Consider the following 7,569-nt stretch of genomic DNA (forward strand, 5'->3'; position numbering starts at 1 on the left):
GGAATTAGTTAAACTAGAAAATGTCAAAGAATCTGCCTTTGGTTTATTGTTTTTACCATAGCTCTTCAAACGTTTGTTCTTGTTTGCAAGATTATGTTCTGGACATAAAGACGCATCTCCGCAGGGCTCATGGAGGATGCTGTCCAGATCTGTTCATCCCCATCTACATACAGATGCAGGGAGCTGGAATCAAAGCTCAGCTTTGGACACGTTGCCTGATTCCCCACGCATCCTTTGTCTGCACACGCCCACCAGGCTCCTCAAACCTCCTTTGCTATCTATTGGATTGCAAGGGTGAACACACACCAAAACCGTGGTCCAACAATCCATTCTCAACACAGTGAGTAAGAGCATCCTGCGAACCCCTGACTGGCTTCTGGTAAGCAGAATAAAAGGGCTCTGACACAGAGTTGAGGAGAAATTCTTGAAGGAACAATGGGGCACACTGTGGACTGTTTACAGACTCTGCTGCCCCGCTGTTGTGGCTACTGAGTCACCTGGCAATGCGCACTGTCTAATTTGCAGCCTTCCAAACCTCCAAGCAGGCCCCGCCAGCCTCGGTGATTGCCACTGATGGAATTATCCTGGCCTGCTCCACCCTCTGCACCCGCTGCCTGCCTTCATCATTTCCCCTATTGTTCCTGGGCCTGGCCCTGACCTCTGTGTATTTATAAAAGTCACTTCCCGCTGCAACATTGTGTGCTCTGTGGCCATCAGCTCCCCACATTTCCTGACAATAGGCTGGGGGGGGGGGGTTGTTAACAACCCAAGTCCAGCTCCCAGCTTCCTCCATGTCCTGTTTACTGCACTTTGCAAGCATCTCTAAATCCACCCACTCCCATGTAGCTGTCTCAGCATGCGCTGTAGCAAGAAAAAGCATAGTCTAGTCTCGTGGTCCGTTTACAGTAAAGCAGCCCAAAGAACAAGGGCTGGAGCGAGTACAATGAACCAGAACCTTGGAAGGTGCCTTTATTCTCTGGATTAAACTACTAGGGCTCCAAGCCAAAACCAAAGATGGTGGACTTGGAAAGGCACACGTGCACATGCACCACCCCCTCCCTACCCCACCCAACCCTACCCATCTCAGCCCCACCCTACCCACCCCACCCCCTCACTACCCCATCCCCACCCCCACCCCACACTCTGTCCCTCTGCTTCTCCATAGGTGATTTTACCTCTTAGGATCTGGGGATTGAGGGCATCTATCACTTTGCATAAGACCATCTCCAGCTATAGAAGGAAGCATTTAATCCCACACACTGGTAAATAAAAACAGTTGATTTGTACATCTCTGACTGTAATCTTTCTACTGTTCAGTGCTTTCCTGTTTTCAAACTTAACATTTTTCACACAGAAGATGAGAAAGCCGAGGCTTAAAAGGATTAATAAACACGGTAAAGGTGATGAGACAGTAGCCAAACCCAGCTCCTACTTAAAAACAGTAGAGTTCAAAGCTATGGCCGTTTGCTGTGTTTTGAGGTTGCCAACGTCCTTTGTTTTTTCTGGGCTTTAGTTTTCCCTATCTCCCTTCTTCTCTGTTTCTGCTTTCTTATCTTCTTGGGATCATAATGGAGTAGCGTACATACACAAAGAGCATGAACCTTGCTTGGAAAAACTCACTCCTAGGCCCTCAGGGCTCGCGCTGATAGAAAACTTCCAAGGCTCCATCCACCACGACCAGGTCCTTGTTAAATCAGGCACCAGCCCAGGTTGGCTGTGTGTGATATTTTTATCTCACTGTCAGGAACTGAGATCTTGGTTGCCCTGTATTGTTTATTATTGTAATTCAAGATCTGCCTCAATCAGAAAGTGACTGGAGCCACCAACATATCAGGCAATACTGCCTTCATCCCTGGATTGTTTGGTTTGGCAAAGCCATAATTTTCTTTCCTAGCATCTGAGTACCAACAGCCAGACTCTCTTCTGCCTGGGGCCCACAGAGTGATTCACCCTGTCTCTGACCATGAGGAATTTACATTTCCTTGGGCGTACAAGCTGAGTCTGCATGTGTTTGGCCCAAGCTATGTCCCTCTCCCTAACCAACAGTCCCCACCCTGCCCTCTCCCTTACCAAGCATCCTATTTCATTCCTGGCCCAGCAGCTGCTCCAGATTGTGGAGCTCCGGCAGGCAATGGGCCAGCCTCAGGACTGGTGACAGTGTGAGTAATGCCCAGGCCAGCTAGTGGGTCAAAGGGCATCTGCCCCTGAGACTGCACCTCCACAGATGTGATCAGTAACTGTGATCACCCGATAGATTTAGTTCCCAGAGCTAATTGGCAAGATAATGCACATTAGCCAAAAGTATTCCCTTTGACTTTATGCTACAGGCGGAAAGGATTGCCTGGAGAATCTGAACTCACCGCTGTCTTTCTCTGAAATGATCACCATCATCAGATAATCACGCTTATCAGCACCATAGTCACCCTGCGACTCCAAATGTGAAGGCTCCAAGAGACCAGATGAAACGGTTTATATATGAGGACACAGGTTCCCATGGGCTTCCCAGGGGGCTCAAGTGGCTTTCTGGAGCTTGTGGCTAACTCTCCTGTCCACACCAGTGACTCCTTCACTCCATTTTCCACCTTGGCTGGAGGGACCACTGGAGGAGGAGGAAGACACTGGAAGTGTAAGCTACAGACATAGGGATAGTCAACTATTCAGTTTAGCTTCCAAGGAACAGAATGCCAGCAACAAGCTCCTCGCCCATCAGTCTCACCCTTACCTATAAATAGTAGCAGAGAGGGTGGACGCCAAAGGCCCGCCCTGGAGAATAGGGCCCTATCTACTATTGTCGCTAACTTATTCCATATCAAGCTAAAAATCATAGAACCAAAAACATATAAAAGAGAAAACATAGCATGACAAAAAGATGGCATCATCGCCAAATACACTTTGATAAACCCATATGAACACAGATTTGTGCAGTCAAACAAACACTGCTCAGTGTGACGTTGGTAGGTACAACCCTGACATGAGCACGCTTCCTTCACTCGTGGAAGACGTGTATTGAGGCTCACTCTACACTTAGCCATAACATACTTTGTTCCAGACACTAGGCTAGGTGACAGGAAAATTCATCTGAAGGATAATCACAGGGGCCCTGCAGTTCCTGGGGGCTAACAGACACAACAAAATCAGTACAGCCTGATGTGAGAACATAGGAAAATATACATGCATGCACAAAAAGATAAAATGGGCTTGATACAACCAGTGGAATATTAAAAATATCTTTTCAAGGAGATATTATTAGAGATGAGAATCAATAGTGAGAAATCCTGGAGGATAGGCTAGGAATTAGGAAGCTTAACAGACCCGAAATGGCAATAGGGCAGAGGAAAGAGAAGTGTGGGCCATTCAGAAACCCATGCAAAGCATAGCACACCTGGAGCAGGAGGCAAGCACTCATCTCAGGGGGTGAGTGCTTGGGTGCCATGTCGAAGAGCATGGCTTCATCCTGGAGATACTAGAGAGTTATCAAAGAACGAGAAAAGGCAGTGGCAGGATTAGGCTTGCGAGAAATGCTCTTGTTCTCAAAGGAACAGTAAGTGGAAGGGAGTGAGATTGGTGGTGCAGAGGCTCTGAGACAATCCCGATGGTTCTTTCCATTGCATGGGTGTCAGAAGCTAAACTCCTTACTTTACACAGTCTACACGAGCATTTCCAATATTGGATATTCCTCATCAGCTACTGGCTCCCAGAAACTGTTCTGGAAACTATAGACACCTTAGGGTAGAATCTGACAGAATCAAGGTCCTTGAACAGTTGCATTCTTACCCAGAAAGACACACGCTAATCATATCAGAGTTTCCAGTAATGATAGATGCTATGCACTGACATTTCAATATTCTATTTTCCCAAGATTATGTGGAAAGGAAAAATTCCAACTAAATTCTCAGTTCATTATCTAGTCACATGCACCTTACTATAGGAGAGCACGGTTGGAGCTCCTGGGTCTGTAAAAACAGGTTGGGAAAGCTAGGGAGGTTGGATTCCAGAGGATCCTACCACTAGGAGCTACAAAACATGATACTGAATCTGATATTATTGACTATGGGTCAGTTAATTGTGCAATTTTAGAAAGCTGAAGAATCTAACATGAGTCTAAGGATTTTCTAAAGACACAAGAAACTACCTGTTTACTCATTCTTTTGTTCATTCATTCATTCATGCAAAGAATTTCCTCAATCTTGGGTGCGGTGCTCAGTCTTCAAAAATGGAGATAAATACATAGCTCCTCCCCTCATGAAAAAGAGGGAAATCAGACAAACAGAATGTTAGAAACAGGATAGATGCCCTGGAAATAGTTGACCCTTAGTGAGTACTTGCTGTGTGTCAGATGCGGACGTTAAAGGTAAGGTGACACTTAACCATCAAAAGACGGTTGTTTGTTACTATTGACTTTCAGTGAGTCAAAGAGAGAATGACAACCCATAGCCTAGGAAGAGCCGCCGGGTGCTAGAAGATTGTAAAGACACAAGAGGAAGAGAACACATGTCAGGCTTGGAAAACCAGGCAGATGTTTAGACTGGACAGAAATGCATAATGAGTGCTACTTACCTCGAAATGCTTAGGGCTGGAAGTGTTTCACATTTTAGATTTTGGAATATTTGCGTATGTATAATGAGGTGTCTTGAAGATAGGGTCCAAGTCTAACCATGAAATATTTCTATACACTGTTTGCATGTAACCTGAAGGTAATTTTATATAATTTTTTACAGCACTTGTGTTTTGGGCATGTGCTCTCCCACTTAGCACATCCCCACCCTGCAGGTCGCCTGCATTATGACTACATCCCATCACATGGGGACACATATAGAATCTTCCAGTCATGAAAAGATGCTTGATAAGTTGCAGGTTTTTAGATGAGGGACACGATCTGTCTGTCACTAAAAGGACATACCCAGGTACAGAGGAAGGTTGCTTATTTCTTATCTGAAGTTTTGTTTTATAAACAAACATACCAGCCAAGTGAGAGGGAACCTCTGGAAGCGGTCTTCTCTCTTTGCTTCGCTGAGAATCATGTGACAGGATAATTTAAAATTTAACTTTGGAATTTCCCTCAAAGCCTAAAACATATGCCCCAATATCCCTACTAATAGTTCATTTCTATTCTTTCAGGCATGAGTCTGATTTCTGGAGATAGCCTAAATTTCTGTTAAATACAATATAAACAATACTAAAAAAGATTTTGTCCAACAAACAATTTTTGACCAACAGAAGAGCAATAAATTGCAACTGTAAGTTTAAAAATTGTGTTCTATGGACTGCGTACAATGTACACAACATGGTTTTTCTCCTTTAAACAATTCTGCGAGTTTATGTGTCTGACTTGTTTATTATGTTCTCAAGCAGCACCCGTTTACCTAGGAATGCCTCGAGTTTACTTTTGTTTATGGCGATGGACTACTCCATTGTGTATAAATATCACATTTTCCTTATCCATCTATGTGTTGATGGATATACGCACCATTTCCAAAATCCAGCTATTGCAGATTGTGCCACTATAATCAAGAACATGAATGTATCCCTGTGATCTGACGGGATGGCTAGGTCAAATGGAATTTCTAATTTTATTTTTTTGAAAAATCGACACATTGATTTCCATAGTGGCTGTACTAGTTTACATGCTCATCAACAATGCAGTAGAGTTTGTTTTTTCCCACAGTCTGGCCACCATTTGTTAGATTTGTTAGATTTTTTGATAATTTTTTTTCTGGGCTAAAATGGTATCTCAGTGTAGTTTTAATTTGTATTTTTCTGATGGTCACAGATGTTGAATACTTTTTCATGTGTTTATTGGCCATTGGTATTTTTACTCCTGAAAAGTGTCTATTCATTTTGGTTGCCTACACTTTTTGATGGTGGTTTTTTTCTTTTTTTTTTTTGGAGATTTAAATTCACACAAGTTCAAATATTGCATGTCTTCTCTTACATGAGAAATACAAATAAAAATCAAAATAGGAGAGAAGTCAATAGGAAATAGAGAGAAGTTCATATACATCCTCAAATGGCAAATTTCATTATTTTAAAATATATTAATACATATCCTAATTGACTTTACTTATACTACTAGTTTACCATAGTTCATTGAAAGGAAAGATCTGCATTATTATCTGTTTGCTTCTTTTTGGTGTCTGTCTTGTATTTTGCATAACTACTATGAAGATAATGATTCACAAAGTAATAACTATTGTATTCACTTATTTATGAAATTTTGAGTTTTTTCATAAAATAAAAAAAAATACAAGTTTTTCCTGAAATACTTAAAAAATTCTATGAGATAACTATGATTTTTTTTTTTTCTGAGGAAAAGAAGCTCTGAGAGGTTAAAAAAAATTAAGAAGCTATCCTTGGGTCAGATAAAGCTTCTAAATTAAAACCTACCCCTGAAATCAGGACGTGTTGTTTTCAACAAGAATGTCATTCTATTCATTTCCAATACTCTGAAACAATAATACATAAGTGATATTGGCCACAGGGCCATTTTATAACCTTCCCAGAACTGAGCATCATAAATCCTGAGGCTCTTTATCTTATTGAAGTAAACACATGACATTGTCTCTGTATTTTACAGAAGTGTGGCTTACAAACAAAGCTATCAATCAACAGTTGACTGTATGAAAAGGTGCCTAACTTCACCAATCACTAGGAAAATACAAATTCAAAACACAGGCAGGTTGCACTCACTCCTCTTCGGCTAAGTGTTATTAAAAAGACAAGCACTAACCAGTGTTGGTAAGGATATGGAGAAAAAGAAACTCCTATACCCTGTTGCAAGGAAAATAGGTCAGTGCAGCCACTATAAACTCATTATGAGACTTTCTTTGTAAGAAAAATAAAGAACCACTTGACCCAGCAATCTCACTTTTGAATACATATTCAAAGGTAACAAAATCAGTATCACAGAGAGATAGCTACACTGCCATGGTATCTGCAGCACTACTCATAATAGACAAGATATCAAAGCAATTCCAGTGCCTATAAAAAGGTGAATATGGATAAACAAATTATGTCCCCAGATGCTTAGAAGCTAAAACAGAGGATTGTTAGAGTACAGGAATTAGAGGTCAGCTTCAGCGTCACAGTGAGAGCGCATACAACAATAATTAAGGTATATATGTACACTAGAATATTACTCACTTATGAAAAGGAAGAAAATCCTGCCTTTTACAACACAGGTGAAGCTGGAGTGTGTGAGACAGAAAAAGACAAGCACTATATGCTCTCACTTATGTGTGGAATCTAAAGAAAGTTGAATTTATAGAAATCGAGAACGGAATAAAAGTGGTAGCTACCACGTGCTAGAACAAAGGGGAGTTGAGAAGATATTGGCCAAAAAGCACAAACATTCAGCGATAGGAGAAACAAGTTTTGAGGAATCAGTGTGATTACAGCAACACTGTCCTGTATACTTGAAATTTGTTAGGAGAGTATATCTGAAATATTCTCAACATACACACAAATAATTAAAAGGGAAGTTTATAGTGTATGAAGTGAAAGATAGGTTCATTAGCTGAGCTGTGGTAATTATTTCAAAATATGTATATATACCAAAACATCATGCTATGC

Source organism: Cavia porcellus, unplaced genomic scaffold, assembly GCF_034190915.1.
Source record: "Cavia porcellus strain 051 isolate PalLab524CR breed Dunkin Hartley unplaced genomic scaffold, mCavPor4.1 scaffold_9, whole genome shotgun sequence".
Lineage (NCBI taxonomy): Eukaryota > Metazoa > Chordata > Mammalia > Rodentia > Caviidae > Cavia > Cavia porcellus.